Source organism: Lepidochelys kempii, chromosome 1 (assembly GCF_965140285.1).
Source record: "Lepidochelys kempii isolate rLepKem1 chromosome 1, rLepKem1.hap1, whole genome shotgun sequence".
In the NCBI taxonomy this organism is placed as follows: Eukaryota; Metazoa; Chordata; order Testudines; family Cheloniidae; genus Lepidochelys; species Lepidochelys kempii.
In genome coordinates, this window is record NC_136380.1 from 194995229 (window position 1) to 195022368 (window position 27140).

Consider the following 27140-nt stretch of genomic DNA (forward strand, 5'->3'; position numbering starts at 1 on the left):
CATGCCTTTTTTTTCTCTCCCATAATTTGTTTGTATCATCTGTAATCCACCACTGCTTTTTCATTCTCCTTAGTGCTGCCTGTTTTCCAGCAATCTCTGTGATAGAATCTGGAAATAAAGTCCATTTTTCCATCATGGTAGACATCTAGTGATCCAATATAGAATATGTTGTTGGAAATTACTAGCATGTAACTATTAGTGAAGGTTTCATTATGAAGCTTGTCAAAACTGAAGAGTTTTGATGAGTTTGATGCAAAAAGTACCCACCTCTGGAACTTTATAAAATAGAACATCATTGTTGCCTTTGAGGCATCTGTCATAAATATAAAGGGAAGGGTAAACACCTTTAAATCCCTCCTGGCCAGAGGAAAAACCCTTTCAATTGTAAAGGGTTAAGAAGCTAGGATAACCTCGCTGGTACCTGACCAAAATGACCAATGAGGAGACAAGATACTTTCAGAGCTGGAGAGTGGGCGGGGAGGCAGGGGGGGAAGAAACAAAGGTTCTCTCTGTCTGTGTGTTGCCTTTGCCGGGACCAGAGCAGGAATGCAGGTCAGAACTCCTGTAAAGGGTTAATAAGCAATCTAGTTAGATATGCATTAGATTCTGTTTTGTTTAAATGACTGATAAAATAAGTTGTGCTAAATGGAATGTATATTCCTGTTTTTGTGTCTTTTTGTAATTTAAGGTTTTGCCTAGAGGGATTCTCTCTGTTTTGAATCTGATTACTCTGTAAGGTATTTACCATCCTGATTTTACAGAGGTGATTCTTTTACTTTTTCTTCAGTTTTTTTTTTTCCTTTGCCTCCATAGCTCTCCTGTGGGCAGCATCTTTGGCTGTTTCTTTGGTTTCTGTCATGTTTGCCTGAGAAATACTACAGGGTGGAATTCTGGATCCGGTCCTTCCTGCATTAAAACTGCTCCCACACCACGCTCGGACGCATCTGTGGTTACTAGGAACGGTTTGTCAAAGTCTGGGGCCCTTAGCACAGGGTCAGACATGAGTGTCACTTTAAGCTGGTTAAAGGCCTTCTGACACTCTTCGGTCCACTAACAGCATTTGGCTGTTTCTTTTCGGTTAGGTCTGTCAGTAGGGCGGCGATTTGGCTGTATTGCGGTACAAATCCCCTGTAATATCCGGCCAAGCCTAAGAAGGATTGGACCTGTTTCTTTGACTTTGGCCACTTTTGGATAGCATCCACTTTGGCTTGTAGGGGGTTGATAGTTCCTTGACCCACCTGGTGTCCAAGGTAAGTCACTCTGTTTAGGCCTATTTGACGCTTCTTAGCCTTAACCATTAGTCCTGCCTCCCTTATGCGCTCAAAAACTTTTTGTAGATGTTCCAGGTGTTCTGCCCCGGAATCCGAAAATATGGCCACATCGTCAAGGTAGGCGACTGCATATTCTCCTAATCCCGCTAGGAGACCATCTACAAGTCTTTGGAAGGTGGCGGGTGCATTCCGCAGCCCGAAAGGGAGTACATTAAATTCATACAGCCCGAGATGTGTGGTGAAGGCTGACCTTTCCTTGGCAGATTCATCTAGCGGTACCTGCCAGTACCCCTTGGTTAAGTCCAAGGTAGAGATGAACTGGGCCCGTCCCAGTTTCTCTAATAGTTCATCTGTGCATGGCATTGGATAGTTGTCTGGGTGAGTTACAGCATTTAGCAAAAACGTATCTCCCCATCTGGTTTGGGAACTAGAACCACTGGAGATACCCAGGCACTGCCAGAGGGGCAGATTACACCCATCTGTAGAATATCCTGGATTTCCCATTCTATAGCAGTTTTAGCTTGAGGAGACACCCGGTAAGGTTGGACTTTAATTGGGTGTGCATTACCTGTGTCAATGGAGTGGTATGCCCGTTCAGTCAGTCCTGGGGGGGCTGAGAACGTCGGCGCGTAGCTAGTGCACAGCTCCTGGATCTGCTGTCGCTGCATACGCCCAAGGGTCATGGAGAGGTTCACTTCTTCCACGCCACCAGCACTTTTCCCTTCGTAGTAGACACCTTCAGGCCACTCAGCGTCATCTCTTTCCTGGGCCGTAAACTGGCAAACCTTTAATTTTCTGGAATAAAAGGGCTTTAGAGAATTAATATGGTACACCTTAGGCTTTTGGTTGGAGGTGGGGAATGCTATGAGATAATTAACAGCTCCCAGGCGCTCCTGGACCATGAATGGCCCTTCCCACAACGCTTCCATTTTATGGGCCTGTAGCACCTTTAAGACTATGACTTGGTCCCCAACTTTGAAGGAACGCTCTCTGGCATGTCTATCATACCAGGCTTTTTTGTCTTTTTGAGCATCCTGTAAGTTTTCTTTAGCAAGGGCTAAAGAGGTTCGGAGGGTGTTTTGTAGGTTGGTTACAAAGTCCAAAATGTTACTTCCTGGAGAAGGTGTAAACCCGTCCCATTGCTGCTTCACCAACTGTAATGGCCCCTTAACCTCACGGCCATATACAAGTTCAAATGGTGAAAACCCTAAATTGGGATGTGGTACAGCTCTGTAGGCAAAGGGCAACTGCTGCAACACTAGGTCCCAATCATTGGAGTGCTCATTTACGAATTTACGTATCATGGCCCCCAAAGTCCCATTAAATTTCTCCACCAGGCCATTTGTTTGATGATGGTAAGGGGTGGTAACCAAGTGATTTACCCCATGAGCTTCCCAAAGGCTTTCCATAGTTCCTGCCAGGAAATTAGTTCCTGCATCTGTGAGGATGTCGTAGGGCCAACCTACCCTGGCAAAAAACGTCTGCTAGTGCATGGCACACACTTTTAGCCCTGGTGTTGCTTACAGTTACTGCTTCTGGCCATCGGGTGGCAAAATCCATGAAAGTCAATATGTACTGCTTTCCTCTGGGTGTCTTTTTCGGAAAAGGACCCAGAATATCCACAGCTACTCACTGAAATGGAACTTCAATGATGGGGAGTGGATGAAGAGGGGGCTTTGACCTGGTCTTGGGATTTTCCCACTCTTTGGTATACCTCACAAGACCGGACATAGGTAGAAACATCCTTGCCCATTCCCTCCTAGTGGAATGACCTCCCCAAACGGTCTTTGGTCCTGTTCACCCCAGCATGGACACTAGGATGATCATGGGCCAAGCTCAAGAGCTTTACCCGGTACTTAGTTGGAACTACCAACTGTTTCTGAGGATGCCAGTCTTCCTGGTGTCCACCAGAAAGTTTCCTTGTATAAAAGTCCTCTTTCTACAACAAACCTGGATTGATTAGAAGAGCTGAGAGGTGGTGGGTTGCTCCGGTCCGCCATCCAAGCTCTCCAGAGGCTTTCATCTGCTTCCTGTTCAGTCTGGAACTGTTCCCTTGATGCTGGAGACATCAGTTCCTCATTGGATTGTGGACCTAGGCTTGGTCCCTCTGGAAGCGATGTAGGGGATGGGGCTGTTTCCGTTGACTGTGAACCGCTCTCCGCTGGTGCACTATGTTGGGGTTCAGGCTCCGGCTGATCGACTTGTGTAGGGTTATCGGCTGCTGCCGGTTCCGGTTCTGGGACTGGCTCTGTCTGGGTCTCTGGGACAGGATCCACTACTGCTGTTGCAGACGTTGGCATGGGGTCTGGGTCCATCACCTCTGACCGGGTCCTGGTAGAAGTTTCTGGAACAGAGCTAGACGGGACGGCTTGCTTAGCCTGGCTGCGGGTGACCATTCCCACCCTCTTAGCTAGCTTCACATGATTGGCCAAGTCTTCCCCCAACAGCATGGGGATGGGATAATCATCATAGACTGCAGAAGTCCACGTTCCTGACCAGCTCTTGTACTGGACAGGCAACTTGGCTGTAGGCAAATTGAAAGAGTTGGACCTGAAGGGTTGAACTGTCACTTGGATCTCTGGGTCGATTAAATTGGGATCCACTAAGGAAGCATGGATAGCCGACACTTGTGCTCCGGTGTCCCTCCACATGGTGACCTTCTTCCCGCTCACACTCACAGTTTCCCTCCGCTCTGAGGCTATCTGGGAGGTATCTGGGCCTGAGGACCTCTGGTGTGTTTCTGGTGCAATGAACTGTAATTGGTTGGGGTTCTTGGGGCAGTTGGCCTTTACATGCCCTGACTCATTACATTTAAAACATCGTCCAGCTGACGGGTCACTGGGGCGAGGTGGGCTGCTGGAGAACGCTGTGGCAGGACAATAAGGTGTCTGGAGTATTCCTTGGTGTGTAGCTGCGGCCTTGGGCTGCCACCGGTAATAGGGTGTGGTCTGAGGGTGTCCCTTCTGGTATCTGCTTCAACTGCGACCAGGGTTGTTCCGCTCTCCTCCCTCCACCCATTTTGTTTTGGCTTGCCCTGCCTCTGGCGGTCTGGGACTGCTTGTATCGATCAGCATAAGAAGCAAGACTTTCTGCCGAGTCCATTTCCTTATCCCATAAACACTGTTTTATTTCCTCCTTGGACATATTCAGGAATTGCTCCTGAGCTATCAAATCACACATTCCGTCAAAGCTAGTGACACCCCTTCCTTGGACCCATTTATCTAACAGATCCTTCATCTAGTTTAGATAAGCCACATTACTAAGTCCAGGCCCTCTCTTAAGGGTTCGAAATTTTACTCTGTACGTTTCAGATGTAATTTGAAATTGCTTTAAAACCAAATCCTTGAACTTATTATAGTCAGAAGCCTCATCAATAGGTATCTTATTGAATATGTCCAGAGCTCTTCCAGTTAATTTTGCGACCAATGTGGTCATCTTGTGAGCTTCAGAAATTCTATGGATAGTGCACAGTCTCTCAAAGGTCAGAAAGTATTCAGCAATATTACTGGATTCATCATACTGTGGACATAGTTGCTCCCATTTGTGGATTGTTGGGGAAAGATGGTAAGGGTTATCCAGTAGATTCCGCTCAGCCTTTGCCTTCTCCATCTCCAGTGCATGCTTCCTCTCTTTTTCCTTTTCCTCCATTTCTTTTTCCCTTGCCTCCATAGCTCTCCTGTGGGCAGCCTCCCTTTCCTCCTCAGGATGGTAAATACCTTACAGGGTAATCAGATTCAAAACAGAGAATCCCTCTAGGCAAAACCTTAAGTTACAAAAAGACACAAAAACAGGAATATATATTCCATTCAGTACAACTTCTTTTATCAGCCATTTAAACAAAACAGAATCTAACGCATATCTAGATTGCTTATTAACCCTTTACAGGAGTTCTGACCCGCATTCCTGCTCTGGTCCCAACAAAGGCAACACACAGACAGAGAGAACCTTTGTTTTTCTCTCCCCCTCCCCCAGCTTTGAAAATATCTTGTCTCCTCATTGGTCATTTTGGTCAGGTGCCAGCGAGGTTATCCTAGCTTCTTAACCCTTTACAGGTGAAAGGGTTTTTCCTCTGGCCAGGAGGGATTTAAAGGTGTTTACCCTTCCCTTTATATTTATGACAGCATCCATGCTCAAATTCCGTGCAAGATCAGCATTCCTAAATATACATACATCCCTGATGAGTTTTTTACTTGTAATTGGGCCAGCTAGTAAACTTAGGGAGGATTAATGACCCACCAGAGTTTGGCAGAAAGCAGCACGTTTATTACACTGATATCTAAGCTCCAAAGAAGAAAAAGCTGGGGGATGGGGTTGGGTCACACTCACATCCGCATCCTCACGCTCCCAGGACAGGCACAGCACTGGAGATGTCAGGATCCTTCAGGGTAAGTGTCCCACAGTGCAGCAATGGATGGTGTGATGAAGGTAAGTCTTCCCAAGGCACGATGGAATGCAACTCAGTGAACCCCTGGCCAGGCAATCCGGGCGAAGGGCCTTTTTGGGAGGTACAAGCTTGTGAGTGCACTCCTAAGCACATGGCCACTTCCCCTTTTAAGGACCTGCTCCTCATGGCCTGCGACTAGAGATGACTTGGCCGCATCTGGTTGGTCACACTCCACCTCAGGCAGTGTCCATGCTGTGTCCACGCATTGGGTGTGTGATCACTGCCTAATTAGAGTCCCAGACACCATGTCTACCTTGGAGCTCTTCTGAAGCAGCCCATTCATCCCACAAGCATTCCAGAAGGGAGAGGAAAAGCTACTTCACAGGTATTCAAAGAGGAAGAGGAGACAAAATGGGGTGGGGGGGGAGTGTAACAGACCTTTCGAGCACAGAGGTTATACATAGCACAGTCATACAGAGCATACAGATCACTGCTGTTCCTACAACAAGTTTAGTCAAGGTTTCTGAACTAGAATGTGACCCAAGTTTGCACTGTGACCTGATGGATATCAAAATGTATTCTAATGGCAACTTTTGTGCTGAAACCAGGTAGCCATTTAAAATAGTCCATGTGGAAACAAATTCTCGGTTCCTGTATTCCTTCTTATTCCTTGATAGTTAATCTAGATACTCTTTTTAGGCAAAAATCATTGTCTCCCATGTGTGATGGGTCAAAACAGGAAAATGGGGAAAATGGATATTGGCCATTAAACACTGAGACCTAATTATTAGCTCTATTACCCAGTTGAAAATAAGACCAATAGTTCTGACATACACTGTAAGGCGGATACAGACAAGTGAAGCAGTAAAGTGGAAGGATGAATATAAGAGGCTAGAAAAAAATGGTAGTGCCAGTGTAACTTTATATGAAGCAAAAGGTCAAGATCGCATAAAAAGCAATTATTCTCTCCACAGTTAAAATCCTAGGATTGGAGATTACTTCTATGCCGACCACAGAGTATTTATAAAAGGAAGGTCTGAAGGAAATCCCACAGGCTAAAAAGATATTTGCACGATTCACAGAGACACGACAAATATGCTTAGCAAGATGATTTTCTTGAAAACCTAATTTTTAAAGGATAAGCCATGTGCAAGCTAAAAGTCTCTAAATATCTCTGTTTCTAATTAAACACTGCTGGCATTTACAGTCTCCTTATGTACAGTCCTTTTACATTTTAGGACAGGAAGTGAAAAATATTGTATTCATCGTCAACTGTTGTGTAGAATTGCTGTGCAGTGTTGAACAGCTGCTGCACTCATGACTCTCAACCTTCAAGCATGCCAATTTTGAGAAGCAAAATGTGACAAATAACCAAAATGAGGAACATCTGTTTTGTAGCACCTCATGCCGTCATTGAGAGAGGTCATTTAACACAATAAACCTTGTTTTTAAGGAAGTTTGCTCCCTGTGTGAATTAAGCCATTTTACAAAAGAAAACTGGGAACATAGATTACATTATGCACAAACATAAGGATCAAACTACATGTATCATTAAGCAAAGTTGAACCCTGGAGCTTCAGATTTCCAGCACAGGTTGCTACCACTTGAACTCAAGGAGTAATTGCTCTGCTGCAAACCAGCCACTAGAGGAGGATTTGATACACACTGTGCTATGCAGAGGAATATTAGAGATCAGGAATCCTGAGTTCTATTTCTGGCTGGGTAGGAAATGTGATCTAGCCTGGCTAGACAGGAGAACCAAAGCCAGAGATTTGGAACTAACATTGTAACGTAGTGTAGCTGCATGGATAAAACTTAGGTCTGCTGTATTAGACAACTGGCGTGAAATCATGTCTCAACTGAAGTCACTAAAAAACTTGCCAGTGATTTCAGTGAGACCAGGATTTCACCCCAGGTTCAATTTTTCCTGCCCACCACAAAAGTGGTGAGATAAAAAGAACAGACAAAGAGATAGGTTCTTAAAACCAAGGTATCATGCCATTAGAGATGGATTACACCAGCCAGTTCCCCAACATGCTCAGTGATACATGTTTCATCTTCAATAAGTGCAGGCAGTCCAGCAGAGTTGTAGGAAAGGGATCTTTATTAGTCTAGTGAGTGGAGCTCTAGAGTTTATGGGCAAGTGGCCTGAGCTGGGTTTGTATTTCTGAGCACCTAGTGCTGCAATGAACAAAGTCCCTTGTGACACCAGACTTTGTTCTCCTGTTCTAGTCATCATACTAAAAATAACTTCATCAAATTATTTAAATATAATGTCCAAAGTGAGGGAAGGAAAGCTTTTTGATCCGGAAAACCCCTGATTCCCCCCTACCTGTACTCTCTAGAATTTACTTCCTCGGGCCTTTTTCAGCCCAGAATTATATTTTCCCATATTATTGCTCTCTGTAGCATTCTCTGAGAAGAAGAGGAGACTTAATTTTGAAGGTCCCAGATTTCTCCCCTTTTCCCAGCATGCTTTGCCAAGACGGGCTTGACAACTAGGCTTTTCTTCCCCTACGCTTTAATAAGAGTAGCTTTTCTGCTCTCTTTCCCATTGAGCAAGCCTGGTGTGCACCAGGTCTTGAAACCAGGGTGGAGCTTTCGCAGGACATGCACTCCCTGGTATTTTCTCTCCTCATAGAACTAGGGAAGAGTGTTCTTACCTTCTTTTCTGTCAGAGCTCCATTCTCTGGGGAAAAAACAAGTCTGGGTTGCTATGTACTGCAATCTGACTTGACTGGATTATGGCAATTGAAAAACTGCTTGGTACAGGTTTCTTGTATACAGCATTGTCAATATTAATACTGCCAAACCCAAACATTCAAAATTCATGAGACAGCCGCCTCCCCCACCACCCCACAATGAAATTCAGAATTTCCAAGCTAGATTTTTTAAAATGAATTTGTGTTATGTTTTGGGAGCTTTAGGGTGCACTTGGGTCACATTTTCAAGCTTTTTTCTGCTACCATGGGGGATAAGAATGTCCTATTTTAAGAATGAAAGACGAAATCCTCATATATTCACATGACTCCAGCAGCTGGGGCTTTAAATAAAATATCAAATGTTACAAGACTCAAAATTGCAAGAACTGGCACACTGCTTAAGTTATTTTCTGTCTTGGCTTTTCAGCTGGTGTCTGTCTTTGTTTCAATAAAAATAAAGACTTTAAAAACAACATGCCCTGTCTTAAGTTACATGCATTGTAACATTGTTCTTAATAAAGTTGTGCAACACTGCTACCTTCCCACTGAGAAACTGGTAACATTTGTGCTGTCTGTTGTGCATTATTTTAATTAAATCTGGGCTATCCACCAGAAATATTTGTCTTGTTTAACAAAGATAAACTCCTTTTTTTCTGAGCAGACTTGCAGTCATCATCTTCTCCAGCACAGTAAACTGGACCCAGCAGGCCCAATCCAGTAGAAATTAGGGAGACTTCACACTTTATGGGATAGCACTGCTGCATTGTATTGAACCTAGGCCAGCTTGCATTGAAGTTAACAGCAAAACTTCTACTGATTTCAGTGGAACTGGATCAGGTCCCCAGGATACTAAGGCAAGATATCTGGCTACTGTCGGTCATCTGTATGACCTTCCAATGCCTTCTTGGATGGTCAACCATCTGACTAGCCACATTCATCTACTTCCTTCCCCATGTGGTTCGTAAAAACAGCAATGTACTGAGACTGAATCAGTCCCAGGGGTTTCAGCTTGTATATGGAACTGAGGCATGTGTGACAGCGAGGGCAAAATAAGGCCTCCTAGCCAGCCAGGTAATTCCCAGGATCATTCAGCTAAAACCTAGGGATGGTATAACAAGGTTAAGCTCCAAGAGAAGCAGACATGATGAATGTGTTGTAAAACATGCAGCAGACAAGTTTATGGATCTGGAAAAAAACTCTCATCTGCCTTCCCAAGTAGTTCCAGCTTCTCCTTCATATTAAGGATAATGCTCCAACAGCATTGCTAAAAACAAATGGCTCTGAGGGGCAGACATCCACTCTCCCAACCTCTGCCTGATGATTTGCAATGAATAAATAGTGCAGTGCCGCTGTCAGCTTAGACGAACCATCTTCAGACAAGAAATTAACTTGAAAGGGAGAATAATGCACAAATTTAATCCCCCAAGCATCTGGTTTTTCTGATGTTCTTTATATTTTAAATATAAACTGCAGAAAAATGGTCTGGATCTGAGGTTTTTATCCCCACGATCTCGCCAGGACCTTCTCATTAAAATCACACAGAAATTGACTTTACTGCATTCACTGAACATCAGCTCCCTCACCCCCACCCACATATTCACCTTAATACACTGCCACAAATGGCAACGGACAGACTTCTGCTCAGCTGAGAGCCTTTTGTCAGAGGGGTGAGCCAAGTTTGCTAATGCAATTGTGGTGCACACTTCCATATGCCAGTTTCAAAAAATAAATAAGACTGCCTGGAGTGCAAAAGTCACTTAGCATGCTCTATATGTTGCCAAATGACTATGACTAATGAACTTCCAAAATGCTAAATGAAAAATATGTTCCTGGTGCAATCGCACCTGGAATGTTATGTTTGGTTCTGGGCACCTCTATTACCAGAAAGCTATTAACAAACTGGAGGTAGTTCAGAGAAAAACAACAAAAATGATTAAAAAGCTGAAGGATAGTCTTATAAGGAAAGATTAAAAGAGCTAAATGGCACTTGGCTAAGTGACCACTAAAGAGGAGCATGTGGTTTACCTTAAAGCCCTCCATGGAATTGGCTCAAGCTACTTAAGAGATCCTTAAAAAGCAATACTTGTGAGGATGGGGGCCAGCTGCTGAAACAGCTCAGTCTCCCATCTACAGAACACACTTCCAGAGAAAATTAGAATGCCTAAAATCTTACCACATTCCAAAGTAAGAAGCTAATTTCTTCATCTTAGATTTCCCTCTAGAGAAACAAGAGAAAGGAATAGATACCTAAGGTAAAATTTTCAGAAGCACCTAAGTGATTTAGGAGCCCAAGTTTTATTTTCCAAATGGACTTAGGCACTTAAGAGCTTAGACCTATTGACTTTCAATAAGACTTATAGTCCTAAATCATTTAGGTGCTTTTAAAAATATTATCCCCAACCATTTTGGGCAGAAAGGAAAGAAGCTAAACTAGATTACATGTCTTTATAAGCCTAGTTTTATTATCAAGTGTTCAGATACAAGGAATCATTTAGAGAGTGTGAGAAAGTACTAACAGGATGTAATTATGAAAAGAAAAGTTTAGAGCAAATTTCTTGACAATAAAATGTCCTAAGCTGTTGACAGGTATCTTTATAGAAATGGTAGGACTGTTCCTGGGGGAATAGCCCTGCACTAGCAGAGGAAATAGACTAGCTCCCCTAATGGGTTGCTTCCACCTCAGGAGTTAGGGGTGCATTCCATCACAACCACTCAGTTGTCCACTTCTCCCACTACTGTATGTATGCCTTCTGCAATATTGTCCTTATAACTAGAAAACTCTCCTTGAAGTGCTCCATGAGACCTTTCCCACTTTCAAATCAAGGCACTTCTTCCATAACACCTACAAGAAAGGCTAGACTGAGGAGAAGTCAGGCAATTGGATGGCTTTTTTAAGGTATATAAGTAGTACATGTAAACATTTTAGATATTTGATTCTATCCATCAGATCATTTCAGCCCTCCATAAGTCACTTGCTTGCTGTTAATGGTAAGTATGTGTTGTTCCTCCACAGTTGTGAAGCCCCACTCAATCTCAAATCCTTCCATTATTTCTGGGATTATTTTAATTCTGCATGTTCCACTAGGATTTTTATTGTGAGACACGCATGTATCAAAATAGTCCCATCTGTTGACTTGCCAATATCAAAGAAGCCTACTGGTGAGCATTCTTCTGTCTTTGTGACCAATCTCCTTAAAACAACAATTCTCTTTTCCATAGGGACTAGAGCTTTCATATGGGCAGACTGTCATCCTTATCTGAGGCCAGATTACTCAGAGAAATTCACCCCTGTACAGAGGGCCAGCACAAGACTTATCCATCACTTAAGTATCACTCTGATCTGGGACTGCAAATACTAGAGTGCACTATTCATAACTGAATGGTTATTACATGCTGTCACTACACGTATAAGTGACTGTGGGTCTTTCATTCCAAGGAACCGGTTTGTTAAGAGTTTGATTGACATGATCTTGGTATCATTGTTATCCCACAACACCTATTGCCATGAGAGCTGCTTTATGCATATTACCCAAACTCTTCTCTCAGTGGCCAGTCTGTTTAAAAACAAATGAAATACAAAAAGTTACTTTGCTGTGAAAGCTCTGCTTGCCAGGAACCTTGTGTTCTTCAGGTTTTCTCGATAAACTCATCATATCTACCAGTCTGTTTCAAAACGCATGAGTCAAGGCTCATTAATGCCCGAGCACAAAATGTAATGCAACATCATGGCTGTTACAGATTGATGGGATGATTCATCCAGAAAAGCAATCACAAGGAGAGTTTTGAAAAATGGCTTATGGGAGGACCACAGAGAAGGAAACAGCAGCTTAATGAAAGACATGTACCAAATCATAACTAACTACTACTGCAGTTTGTTCCTATTCCCCTCAGTAATTCTATCCATTTGTTACTTGGGAAGCATGATGGGGTAGATAACAAGGGTTAAGGAGCTGCTCTGGGCTCAGCCAGCTCTGCCCCACCATACCTGCAAGAGATGCACAATCTGGAGAAGGAGTTTAAAAGGGAAGCAGAACAGTTCTTTTTGTGGCCAGACCAGGGAAGAGAATACACCTTCAATCCTCAGCTCCTGAGGAGAGGAGCTGACAGAAGGCAGGCGCTTCCTTGACAACCACTGCCTGAAGGTCCCTCCCTGAGGGAAAATCCAGGAGATCCTCATCCTGATCCACCTTGAGAGGGAGGCATTCCTTGCTGTCCCTTACTAACACGGTTTATTTGTGTTAACGCCCCTTCAGAGAATACTCTGGGCAGAGACTTTGAAGTCATCTGTCTCGAGAGACAAGTCACAGGAAGAGACAGGCCACAACAGTGCGGGAGCAGCCAGAACCAGCATGCACCAGTGAAGAGAGAGCTTCCTTGCCATGTCTGGCCACAAGGAGGTGCCAGTGGTAACCTGATCCCTTCACGGGAAGATTTGTCCTAACTTCTACTTAATCCAGACCTCTGAGAGTAGAAGGCACTATTATCTCCGAGGGTGAAAGAATTCAAAGGCTGTTTTAAATAACATTTCTTGTTCTCTTTACTGGAGTGTGACCTGCCTCTTTTCTCCCTCTTGGTGTAGCTAGATTTGGCTGGATTACAAACAAACAAAACGCCACACACATACTCCAGAGCAGAAGAGAGATGTCAGAACAAAAAGCAACACATATGCCAAGCACACCACTTAGAGAAAGAGGTTAATAGATAGAATACTGGTACTGTATATAACAGTATGTAATGTACACTAATAACGTGTCACAGGAAGTATACATATTGCCTACATTATTTGTATTGACATCATACAGACCCTTTTTGGTGTATTGCTGAAGTCACAAAGACTGTCCAGCACATCTCTGAAATTACCTAACTTGTAGCAGTGAAAACTAAAGGAGATAAATAGTGATTATGGCCTTTCAAGAGGTTCTTGGCACTATCCTGTTGCCTTTAGCTTTAGCTGAGTGGTAATAAAACCTGGGACATTTTTGTTGAAAGAGAAATCTGTGACAATCATTAGTTTATTTGTAAAACAATGTACATACATCCCATTTCCTTAAACAGCAGCAGAAACCAATCAAAATGCAGCCACGTCTACCTGTGCAGGAGCCTGGCATTTCTGCCTGGTCCCAAGAAACAGCGCTCTTGCTTCTGTTTCTCTCCAGGCACCAAAACATTGTCCTGCTGATACCCCTCCCATGGTTCCAATCTCAGAAAGCCAAACTGGATTCAAATATTCTCTCTGTCTGAGGGCTGGTCTACACTACAAAGCTATATTAGTAAATTCTCTATGTGAAAAATCCACACCCCTGAGTGACAGCTCTATGTGGGCAGGACGGCTTCTCCCGTTGACATAGCTACAGCCTCTCAGAGAGGTGGATTAACTATGCTGACAGGAGTGCTCTCTCCAATCAGCATAGAGAGTCTTGATTACAGCACTACAGCAGTGCAGCTCCATTGTTTTAAGTGTAAACTTGCCCTTAACTTGACTCAGAGGAGGGATTTGAATCCACATCTCCCTATGGCACAGCCAAGTGCCTTAATCACCAGGATATAAAATCATTCTCATATTCTTTTTCGCCTAATTAAATATTTATACAAAGTGGATGTCTTCAACAGGAGCCTTGAGAGCAGAATAGCCCATCACCTGATAGTTAGAGGAGCCACCTAAAAGGGTGAAGGGGAAAACTGAGTTCAACTGCCTGCTTGGGAGTGGGGATTTAAACCTGGGTCTCCCACATCCCAAACACATGCCCTAACCACTGGGTTGAAGGCAGGGCTGGATTAAGACCTTTAGAGGACCTAAGCACTAAAAAGATTATGGTGCCCCCCCATATGTAATTCAAAATAAAAACAATACTATACCATAAAATAAAATTTTACTTTTCGAAATGACACAAAACTTACATGAATGCTGAAATTAAAATAGCATCTTTCTAGATTTTCTGATTGCAAAATTCTGGATAAGGTCATAGAAGCTGACTTGACGAATCATGTCTGCTTCCATACACAATAGGGAAAGTGAATCAAGTCTATCCTGACACATTGTTCTCAGAGGGTTTTTTATTCTTTTCAGCTGAGAAAAAGAGCATTCTGCGGAGCAGTTAGTAATCATCAATGTGAGAAAAATACATAGTGTGATCTCTACATTTGGAAATACACATTGTATTCCCTCTTTCAATATTGTGTCATGAAGATCAATGTGACTGAATTTCATTTTTCCTGTTTCATTAAACGCTGCGCTCATATAACAGTGGAACTGCCGTACTTCTCCACAGAAATTCATGTTCAAGTCAACCTGAGTATGAGTCAACTAGCTTTTGGGAACCTTGTGAATACTGTTCGTCAGATAAGTCCATATCATTTAGAAAAGAAAATCCACTTGATACTTCTTTGTACACTTCACCTCTCCTCTTCATAGGAGCTTCAAGTGTATCAATTATAACGTAGTAAGTAGATACGCAAAATTCGTCTCTAGGATTCAATGCTGTTTCTGTTGCACTGCTGTCATTTGCTTATTTTTTCCTGATTCGCTTGCGGGACTGGACTTCTTTGTAGTTAGTATCAGGCAAGATATCTTTTGATAAGTCTTCAAATCTTTCAAAATCATTCCTCAGAGTGTGTAAGTGGTCTGCTAATGATTGACAGAGGTCTGCACATGTTTTCAAATCCAATTCTTTTTCTTGGAGAGCTTGACTTGTGTGCTAAAAGTGTTGTAAAATTTCATTCCACATGGTCAACATGAATACAAACTAGTTCTTGCATCTTGTTTGCAATGTTTTCTGCCTCTTGTATTGTTTCTCCCTTTTGTGGTTGGTCTTCAGCTATACTTTCTAATGCATCCACAATCTTTGAGTAGGACTCCAGAATTGTACTTGTTGCCACTGCATGTGCCTCCCAGCGAGTATTAGAAAGATTTCAACACACGACCATTGCCCAAATATGTTTTAAGAACTGCCCATCAGTGTGTTGAGGCAGAGAAAAATGTATAAAGTAACGGGACTGTTGAGAAAAAATTTACTGCCACCGGACAACAATCAACAGCACTGCAGCCAACAAGATTGAGAGTGTGTGCAGAACATGGTAGGTGGGGAGAAGTAATAAAAAGAGAACAGAAAAATGGGGAAAGAGTGTGTAGTGGAGTGTAAGGAAGTCTAACAAAGTTCTGATTTTTCCCCATGATGACTACTTCGATGCTTTTTTTTTGAAATATCAAATATCAATTTTTAAAAAAAAAGAACTTTTTTTTTTGTGCCCCCTGCTTTGCTGGTGCCTTAAGCACGTGCTTAGTCTACCTATTGGGTAATCCAGCCCTGGTTGAAGGTATGAAGGGGAAGACAACATATTCACTTTTCGGAAGCTGACCTGGTAACTTTTTCCCAGCCAAAACTATTGGGTCAAATTTCTGAATACTTGTAGGTCAACCAAAATTGCATATATGCAAATAAATTATTCATACAAGTTACACCCAGCCGTATCCCATTTCACAGTGATTTGGGGAAGGGGCAGGGGGATGGAACATGTGGAGGGAAGGTTTTCTCTAGAACCTGAAGTACTTTTTGCACAGCATTTCAACAACAAATTCAAAGACTGATGCTCCCTGGAAGCTTCCTGGTGGAAGATGCTTTTGGCAAGAACAGCATCAAATGAGACATTTGTTCTTATAGTGAACAACTACTGATATAGCTTGTATAGCAATGAACTCTTTGATTTCCTAGGTATATCTTGATCTGGCTTTCTGTTTTCTTTTTTTTAAACCAGAGAGCATATCATTCCACTAGTAAAAAAAAACAAATTTCCACCATGGGAAAATTATTCCGTAAACTGTCCATTATCAGGGTTGTGTACATTCCTCTGGAGTATTTATTTTATTTATTGGTATTGCACTTGCATCTAGAAGCAAGTCTGTTAAGCCAGACTTAGTGCAGCTTTAATCTGCTGGAGCATGGGGAAAAGACAGAAACAGTCAGAATGGACTCTCAATTCTTTTTTAAACAGGAAAAAAAAAATTCAGAGTTTCACATTAATAAAAAGTCACTGTCTTAAAGTGGTGTTAGCGGCCTGCCACAGAAGAAGGGTTCCGTCCTCCTGTAGTGAGCTTACCCACAGTGTGTCACTCACCCATAACACTCCACATGCACATGGAGGGTGACAGCACTGGGCCTAGGTTCTGCTTAAGACCTTAGCAGACCGTAAGTGATGGTGATGGGCTTCTATGCTAAGGGCTGAGTTCAATCCCTGCCTCAAGAGTGGTAATTCAACCCTAGGTCTCCTACAGCCAGGCAAGTGCCCTAGCCACTGGGATAAAAGGAGACCATAGATGGAGGGTTTGCTGGTCTGAAATGGACTTTTCCAATTTGCTGACTGGCTCCAAATATGTTTGGAACCAAACTGAATATTTTCTGGGTTTTTTTTTTCAGTTTGCTGTCTGGAAAAAAAAAATTGAATATTCACACAGCTGTAATATGGGATAGTCAGAAACCACCTAAAATCTAGGCTAACACAAATAGGTGCCCTGCGAAAGCAATAAAGTATTTAATACATTTTCTGCCTGTACATGTATTCCTAGCTTCCAACTACACACACACACACAAAGTGGAACATGTACCCAACAATGCTGAAATTAGGAAAAACAAATTCACGCAGCCTATAGTTAAAATCTCAGAATGGAAGAACTAAAAAGCGCATTAGAAGTACAAAAACTTAGCACTTTTATAAATCTGAAAGGGTATAATTGTAGGAATTACAGAAGAAGAGAAAGTGGCATATCTGAAACGTTAATACAATACTGAAGCAAAGCTCAGGAATGGGACTGTCATTCTATTTAATACACGATAATGGGTAATTTCCTAGGCAAACTAGTTTTGTGAAGTACTCTTAATCGTTTTCCCCCATGTAGACATTTCCAAAGGAAAAAAAACAAAACTAATTTTGATGATGTAAAGAGTTGAAGGGAGAATGCATTAGCTAAGATTTTATTTTTAGATAAAGGAGAATTTTATGAAAATAGAATATTTTTATTGCACCTGTACCTAACACTAAAAAAGTCCAACTCTTTAATTGTCGTGGGCATGATTTTGTGTAATTGGTTATGTGGTTTGTCACAATGAAAATATGCACCATTATAATGAAATTGCATTTTCAATCCAAGGCCTTGACCCTGCCAAAACGTAGGCACATGCTTAATTTATGCACTGTAAAGAGTCCTATTATAGTCAGTAACAGGGTTTTTCTTGGATTTTACAATTTGGCAGCTTATTTTCTATGTTCTCCAGGCACAGTCAGCAAAACGTTTCAGACCATTGTGCCCAGAAAGCCTGATCCACCACACCATGTGTGAACACAAGCCTGCGTTTAAATCTTTGCAGGATTTGGGGCCCAAGAACTTGAGCTTGCTAAACCAATAGCAATTTTAGTGGGAGCAGGACAGGGCCCCAATCCTGAAGACATGTGTGGAGCTGCAAAAAATTAACTGTACCCACTGGAAACAGCTGTTGACAGAACTGTATGCTGTGCTAAATTCAAAACCCATTCGGGCAGCAAAGCATCCCTAATACAGTACAAGCAGTTGTGAGATAACTGTAGAGGCTATGTAGAAGAAGCTCTTTTATTCCATGCTCTCATGTATTATTTCCGTACACACTATCACTTGATGATAAAGCTACTTTCATTGTTTATGATGATTAATGTTAATTACTTTTGTACTGTAGAATTTTTCACAGAACACTTTAGATTCCAATGAATACATTAGTGTCTTATAGCAGTAAACATTCTCCTTACAACTTGGCTTTTGTTATCACAACACAGAGAACCAGATGCAAAACAGCCTCAGTTAAGTGATGTTTTTATTCTGTGAGATAAGGGTTTTTTTTCCTATGAAAAGAATGAGGAAATTATTCAAGGACTTTTCACTTTATTTTAATCACGTACGGGATTCTTATAATGTGCACATAATTTCAGTTCCTTATTAGACTGATTTAGTATTAAGCATATGAGCCAAGATAACAATTTCTTTTGCATGCCCAGGCTTCTTTATTAATCTGGGAGGGAAATAATGTGCATTTTCCCCACCATCACCCAATGAGTAATACAGGCACTTTGACAGAGGTCCAAGAACCTCACCTTTCAAAGATTAATCTTTGGAAACTCAATATTTTACTAGTCTACCTTTTTCTTTTCTCTTTTTGCATCTCCCTTCTCTAAAGCCTCCTGAAAACCCAACTTTCCAGACTCCAGCAAAATGTTGCTAGCCAACTTCATATCTACATGTAAGCAGTGTCAGGATGAGCTCCACCCTGACATCTGGTGGTGAGGTGTGGCAAGTTGTGGAAAAGAACTTCAGGGGCCGATCTCATTTGCATAGGCACACCCACCACGCCTAGAATGAGACCATAGCTGCCCAAATGGTCACTTTGGCTGCTGTGGGATCCCCAGTGTCTCTGTTATTGGGGCAGGAAGAATAAATTGTTATTACCCTGATTATGGGAACTGTGCTTGGAACTGTACGTGGCCCTTTGTTATGATGGAGGGATTCACCATCAACTAAGTAGCACTCGCTAGGCAAGGGTCATGGGTTCCAAAACTGTGTGAATGGAGAGAGGCTGGGGACAAGTATTAATACTTGGTGGTATGGGCCCCTTGGTGAGGGCCTTACATGCTAATTGCACTTCCTCCTCTCTCCACTGTGGAATATCAGAGCTAATTTTGATTTCATTAGAAGTCTAGTTATAGGCTGCTGAGCTCACTTTGGGCTGACAGTGCACCAGCACTGGGGCTCCCCTATTATAAGCTGAATTCACCTAAGAGCTGAAATCACTGAGTGTTGTGTTAAGTAGTGGGGGAGCCTGAAGATATATTGTGGAGCAGTTTGCGGGACGGCTGGTGAAGCAGTTCAACGCGGCGCAGTGTGTGGATGGCAGGAGCTGCTTGTGGGCCGTGGAGCTGAGTGAAGGAGTTCGTGGGGCGGCTGGCGGAGCGGAGCGCAGCTGAGTGAAGGAGTTCATGGGGCGGCTGGCGGAGCGGAGCGCAGCTGAGCGAAGGAGTTCGTGGGGCGGCTGGCGGAGCGGAGCGCAGCTGAGCTAAGGAGTTTGTGGGGCGGCTGGCGGAGTGGAGCGCCGCTATGGAGCTATGGGGCGGTCAGCTTCAGATCACGTAAGGTGCCTCTTACCCCCGTCCCATTTCCACCCAGGTTGGGAGGTAAAGCTCTGCAGATAAACTTTCGAACTCTGGGGCTGCCCTGACCAGGGACAGAGACTTTTGGGGCATTGGACTTTTGGGACTTTGGGTGATTTGGGGTTGCTGGACTCAAGAACCAAAGGGAAAAGGGCATGCCCCAATTTGCCTGGGGTGGGTTTTTTTTTGCTCATGGGTTGTGTTATGAATCCTGTTGGTGGTGTTTCCCCAACATAATGCCACATTGTTTCTCTCTGTTATTAAAAGACTTTTGCTACACTCAGACTATGTGCTTGCGAGAGGGGAAGTATTGCCTCTTGGAGGCGCCCAGCGGGGGTGGTATATATTTGTCCCAGGTCACTGGGTGGGGGCTCGAGCTGGTTTGCATTGTGTTATTGGAATGGAATCCCTAGATATTGAACCCGGCCCTTGTTGCTGCCAACTCTGACAGGCAGAAGGGTTACATACAAAAAAGAAAAGCCACCCCACCCCATCTTATTCAGCTCTGACTACTGATTCCCATTTTTAAAAGCCTTCCATAGATTAGCATTAGCCTGCGTCATGGATCTTGTCTCACTCTGCTCCTTTCCCTCATATTTGCTGCCTTTGTTCCTTCACCAAGCCTGACCACAGCTTGAGAGCCTGCTCCTCTATAATTCCCACCAGCTGAAACAGCTTTCCTGTTTTTCTCTGCCTCAGTCTCACCTGAAGACATTTTCTCTCTTACTTGTATGAAGGAAGTCATTTTACCTGACCTACTGGGGACTGAAGTAGGGAACTCCACAGCTGAAAGCATAAATTATGACAGCTTGAGCTAAAGACGCAGACTCTGTAGGTGATGTTGTGCGTAGGATGTCATCACTTACATCCTCAAAATAAAGTTTCAGTAGGACTTAGTTATGGTATATAAGCCTCATGGTGATCATCAGCACGGTGGGTGAATATCACCATGAGCACAGTGGAGAACAGGTATTTAAACAGTATGGTTTTCTCTCATCCAATATTTCTCCACTAGTGTCTATAAACATGGAATGAACCATAATACTGTTGACATCTAATGGCAATTCTTTTTTACCCTAAGCAATGCAAAGTTAAGATTGGTTAGCTGAATGTCCTACCCCTAAGTTCTATGCACCATGCCACAAGGGGATGTGATTTACAGAAGTCAATGACCAGGATGTATGCACATTATGCGTGCAGCCACACGTGTTGCACACTATGTGTAACCGTATGGAGCATGGTAACCACAGGGAGCATCAGAGAAACACTTTTCCTTTAAAGTAACATTTTTCATGCCACAGGATCTATTTGTGCTCCCATTTTGCATCACATCATGCCGGGTAATTTGATGCAATGAAAGTTGACAGAACTGGTTTACACTGCAAAATACCCACCTTGAAATTTCTGCTGCAGGGAGCAGCTGACACAGATACCTGCTACACACTGCATGGAAGGCACAGTTATCTTCATTTTCTCTTTCCGTCAGATCAATTATGTAAAGGCTGGTAGTTTTCTGCAACCCTGGCTGTAGATGAAAAAAATATCAATAATGGCACTTTACATGACATAGCACCTTTCATCCTCAACAATCCCAAATGATCCTACATAAACCACCAATGAAATGAGCTACTTCTCGTTAGGGAGGAAAGGGAAAACAACTGATACAGCATCCTACAAACCCCCAGGGGATGGAGGAGGGAACACTAAGGCTATGTCTGCACTGTGGCTTATGTCGGGAAAAAATTTATGTTGCTCAGGGGGCGAATGAATATTCCACTGCCCTGAGTAATGTAAGTTACACTGATGCAAGCGCTTGTGTGCCCAGCACTATGTCAGTGGGAGAGCTTCTCCCGCCAATATAGCTTCTGCCATTCCTTGAGGTGGAGTATTTTATGCTGACAGGAGAGCTCTTTCCCATCGGCACAGAGCGTCTTCACCAGATTGTGTTGGTCCAGCTGCGCCGCTGCAGCACTGTACATAGAAACATACCCGAAGGCAAACCCCGGATTTTGTGAGAAGTGCCAAGGGATTTTTAGTTTCCTACCCAGAAGGAGAAAAGAGCTTGGGACAAAGTTTTCAAATATGGGTGCTTCAATTTAGGTAATTATGTCAATATTTAGGCACCTAAATTTAAGTGGCGTGATTTTAAGAGCTGGATATTTGCCGCTGCTGTTTATTTCCACAGGAGCTGAGAGTACTCAGCACCTTTGAAGAGTAGGCCACATGTTTACAGACACTTAAATATGGCTTTAACGGCATAACTTTTAAGCACACAAATCTGAAAAAATTACCTTTGGTTTTAAGCTCCAAAGCCCCCACACACTGCATGGAATTCAGTGTATCTACTTTGAAAGGCTACTGGGATTTGAACCAATGACAGTTAATTGGAGTCTCTAATATTGGACCTAAGCCTGTGCCTGTATCTTCCCTGCTGTCACAGTGAAGCCATCAGAACGTTACCAGAGATTAATTTGTTCCCTTATGTTTAGAACGGTGAACATTTCAATTCTGACCCTAAGTAAACGACTAGAACATAAATCCCAAGGAAGCTATTTTATGCTTTAATAAGGATTTTACACCCACTAACAAAGGGGGGGGGAAATCAGAATGTTTGGCAAATTCACAAATTGCTCCTGATAATGGCATTAAAGTGTTTTGGTGATCTTACCGGTGTTTCACTTTAACACATCAGCCTAGTTCTGTCAACAGGAATAATCCCACCGAGCATTAAAAATGCAACTCCAAATGCATACATCTCCACCAAGAAAATCACTGCAGCACAGCGTGGCAGTCACTGTAATGCTCTGGTATTTTGACAGGTAAACGTATGTGGTATGAGAGCCTTGAACTTTGAATCCTAGTGGTATACACTACTGTCTGTCCTTGGAGCTGGTGACCTCCTGCATTAGCATGTCAGGTTGAGAAATGCTGCCTTTCAGACCTAGAGGCTTACATGAAATTCCCGTGACCCTGTTCCTAAACTCCTTGTCTGACATGCATCTGTTTTTGTGAAGAACAGTGATGTCTCATTTTGTATAGAAGTTGAGAAGCAAGCTCAGCTCTGTTAAACCAGAGTAGTACTGGGGGAACTTCAAGAGGTTCAAATGTCTAGCTAAGCCTCTTTTCCTTTCCATGTTCTGAATAGTATTAGTCTAGACTTCCTCCCGCTCCCTTGCTTCAACTTCCACTCATAGCGGTTTGGACAGAAAAAAAGGCAAGCCATTCCAGCTTTGTTTTCCAAACTCCTTTTACTGTCCCTAATTAATACTGACAAACATTTCCCCTCCTTGGTACCATTCTTTGTTTGGCCATAATCCATGGTGACTCTTCCCTGAGAGAGCTTCCTTTATTTAATAGAAAATAGGACTTTTAAAACTGAGTCAATCTATAGATCAGATCAGAAAAGTGAGAGATCAAGAGCACTGGCATGAAGAAGCCTGCTGCTGTGCAAACAGCTCTGCTACTGCATCTGAATTATGATCTGTAACACACCTGCTGTCATAGTTCTCCAGTCTCTCTTGAGCTGAGCCTGGTAATGTGTTAAATTATGTGGTGCATAAAAGAGGATGTGGAAGACACCATCCAGACTCATTTGCACCCCTGGCTTTATTCAGGATTTGAACCCAACACTGAATACATGAAAAGCCAGTGAATAGAATCCATTTGTGACATTGAATCCTCAATGGGAAGCTGGTTAGTGAATTATCTCAATATGCAGTGATTTTGCATACGCTGTTTCCTTTAGCAGATGTTCCCTTAAGAAGTTGCCACTTTATTACTCTTTTGTGTGTCTCATTTATGGGTAAATATATATATTTTGCTTCTATGATGTCTTCTACCAAGAAGTGCAAAGTACTTACAAACTGTAATGAATTTAGACACAATATGCCTGTGAGGTAGGTACTATTATCTCCACTTTAATGATCAGAGAAATGGAGGCCGATCCTGGGAAGTCCCAAGTTTCTTTTGACGTGTTGCACATGCTCAAATCCCAAGAAAGTTTTAATGGCAGTTCAGGGTATTGGGACTTTGCAGGATCAGTGTCTTAGAGACCTAGGCCCAGAACCACAAAGGTACTTAGGGTCCTAAACCCCAGATTTAGTCACATCTGTGGTTTAGGCATTTAAGTCCTAATGCTGGCTCCACTCTGATCCACAATACTCCCACTGAACCCCATAGGCACCTAAATGAGCTTGGCACCTACAATTTCAGGGTAAAACTTCCCTCAGGGCCCATTTTTCTGCCTCTAAGCATGTGCCCTGCTGCCTGCCCCTAAGTGTCCATATGCTATTTCCCACCCAAGACCCAGAGCCATTCATGGGGAAGATGGGTATTCAGCCATCTATGTCACATGCAGGGCCTGGTGCAGTAGGCAGGCTCTGAGGCTACCTACTGGATCAAGTCCCATTCAAAATCTGGCTGCTGCCACTGCAGGAGAAGGAAGAGGTCCTACTTTATAACTTGTAGCCAGCTTTCAGCCCTGTCAAGGTTCCTTCCCCACTCTGAACTCTAGGGTACAGATGTGGGGACCTGCATGAAAACCTCCTAAGCTTACTTTACCAGCTTAGGTTAAAACTTCCTCAAGGTACAAAATTATTTTACCCTTGGATTTCTACTGCCACCACCAAACTTTATCTGGGTTTACTGGGAAACGTGGTTTGGACACGTCTTTCCCCCCAAAATCCTCCCAACCCTTGCACCCCACTTCCTGGGGAAGGTTTGGTAAAAATCCTCACCAATTTGCATAGGTGACCACAGACCCAAACCCTTGGATCTTAGAACAATGAAAAAGCATTCCGTTTTCTTACAAGAAGACTTTTAATAGAAGTAAAGGAATCACCTCTGTAAAATCAGGATGGTAGACACCTTACAGGGTAATTAGATTCAAAACAGAGAATCCCTCTATGCAAAACCTTAAGTCACAAAAAAGACACACAGACAGGAATAGTCATTTTATTCAGCACAGCTCTTTTCTCAGCCATTTAAAGAAATAATAATCTAACACATACCTAGCTAGATTACTTACTAAAAGTTCTAAGACTCCATTCCTGTTCTGTCCCCGGCAAAAGCAGCATACAGACAGACACAGACCCTTTGTTTTTCTCCCTCCTCTCAGCTTTTGAAAGTATCTTGTCTCCTCATTGGTCATTTTGGTCAGGTGCCAGCGAGGTTACCTTTAGCTTCTTAACCCTTTACAGGTGAGAGGATTTTTCCTCTGGCCAGGAGGGATTTTGAAGGGGTTTACCCTTCCCTTTATATTTATATATGGGACAAGCCCATTCTCCTGGGATGTGGGAGTTGCAGGTTCAATTCCCCCCTCTCTGCCAGATGCGGAGGAAGGATTTGAACCATGGTCTCTCACCTCCCAGGAGAGTACTCTGAGCTCTGCGATATTCTGATGTGGGGAAAATCCCTCAATTTCTCCTGTTGACACTGTTCCACAGTGGATCAATAATGAAAGTGATGAAAGCAGGGGGACCAGACCCAGAGTCTCCCACATCCAAGGTGGATGTCCTAACTGCTGGTCCATAGAATCAACCTCTCTCTGGCCCAACTATGAGTAAGTAATTAATTTAATTAATACCGTAGGCCAGGAATAATGTTGGTTAGGGGTGTGATTTTTTTTTTACATTAATAAAAAGCAAAAGCCCTAATGTAGGTGCAATTATGCCACCCCTCAAAAAAGTGCTTTTGGCAGGAAAATTAGTTTCTTTCAGGGAACTGGTATAGCAGAGCTATATTGGCAAAAGCACTCTGCTGCTGGTAGAGGCTGCATTTACACCTTAGAGGGCTTGCCAGTATTGTTATACCAGCACACCTTTTCCAGTGCAGACTATACCTGAAGTGACCTCCCAAGGTCACACTATGAGTCAGTGGCAGAGCTAAGAATAAACTCATGAGTCCTGGCTCTTAGGGTCTGTCTACACTTTGAGCTGGAAGGTGTAAATTCCAGCATGAGACGACATACCCATGCTAGCTCTGATCCACCTAGTGCACTAAACACAGAGTGTAGCTGTGGGAGGGGCTATCTGCCCTGATTATGTGCATAGTGTCTCAAACAGATATGAACTTGGGTGGCTATCCCCTCCTGCCACTCCCACTGCCATGGCTGTACATTATTTGTAGCATCCATCAGAGCTAGCACAGGTATGTCTCTTCGAATGTACACCTCTAGCTTGAAGTGTAAACATAGCCTTAGTCTCCTTCTTAAAAAAAGTGTGCTCATATTACCAGGTCATGGAGTCTTTCCACAGCACCACTGAAGTACTGTTTAAATATTTCAGAATCACTGTAGCTGCCTGATTGACACAGGGGGATTGGCAGGCAGCCTGGACACTGAAGATTTTGGGGGAGGGAGATGTGAGCACTGCACTGCATTCCACCATTCAGTGTCAGATACTGTGCCAGTCTGAGTTAGTTTACCTGAAGAACTGGCTCCTGGTTTCTACAGCTGCCAAGTCAATGACAAAGCTTCTCCCTCTCACCAACAGAAGTTGGTCCAATAAAAGTATTGCCTCGGCCATCTTGTCAAGTCAATGAGAATGAATTTTTCCTTGCTCAAATACATGGTTAATGTTTTATTTGATAAAATGTTAAGAAATCTATTGTGAACAACAAATATTTGGTAAGAAAGTCAGTAAAGTCTACCGGTCGCTATTAAGATGTAAGAAAACTGCAGTGATCAAAACTTAAGATATTCGAAATTCAAATGCATCCATCCAGATGTGAAGATGCTGATGCTTTTAAAATCATAGGAGTTAGCATAAGTACAAGTGCTCGGCCTTGAAAATTAAATATTTCCGTTAACTTTTGATTTGGTGCTCCAAGGATCATTAACATTGTGTATTAGTCTGCTCAGGCAGGCACCCAGTTTTAAGTGACTCAAGAGCTTTCTTAAAGATTCTCAAGTCATTCAGTCTATTCTCCCTTGTCAACAACAGTTTTAAGCTCCTGCTGCTAAGCACTAACACAAAATGTATAAGCTTAAGATTGTCTGTTCCAGAGCTTTCAAATGTATGATCCTGACAAGGATCTTAATGGAGCAGGGATTTTGCATTTGCCAAGTTGTCCTATTTGCAAATGCAGATAATGCAGCAGTATATCCTGGGCACAAGGAAGGGGGCATAGCTGATTTCAGAGGAGATTGTAATAAATGAGGCTTTTGCTTATCATCCTCCACAGGCTGTTGTACTTACTGCTGCTTTTCAGGTCCTAGCGTCTGTGAAACCACAAGGCTCTGCTGAGATGACAGCACATCATCATGATGTTTGTGTTCAGCAATATAACATCGCATCCACTCCAATGATATACCCACTGAATTGAACTTGAGCTGCAGCCGAGAGCGGCTTTAAGGCAATTTTGCACATAGCCCTCCTGAACTGTGCTGAGCAGTTGACAGCCCAGGATCTGGACTTCAAGTTCTTTTCAGGAGATGTAGCATTGCTAGCTACCATCAGCCCTCCCAAGAGTCATTTCAGTAGAATCAGCCACGAGGGTATAGGGATATCCTGGCTACACCCACTTTTCAGCAGCCACATCCCATTGCCAGGGACTGAGAGAGGAACTGACAGAGCCACTGCATCACCCAAAGATTCCCCTGTGCAGGGGCAAACGGCTAGT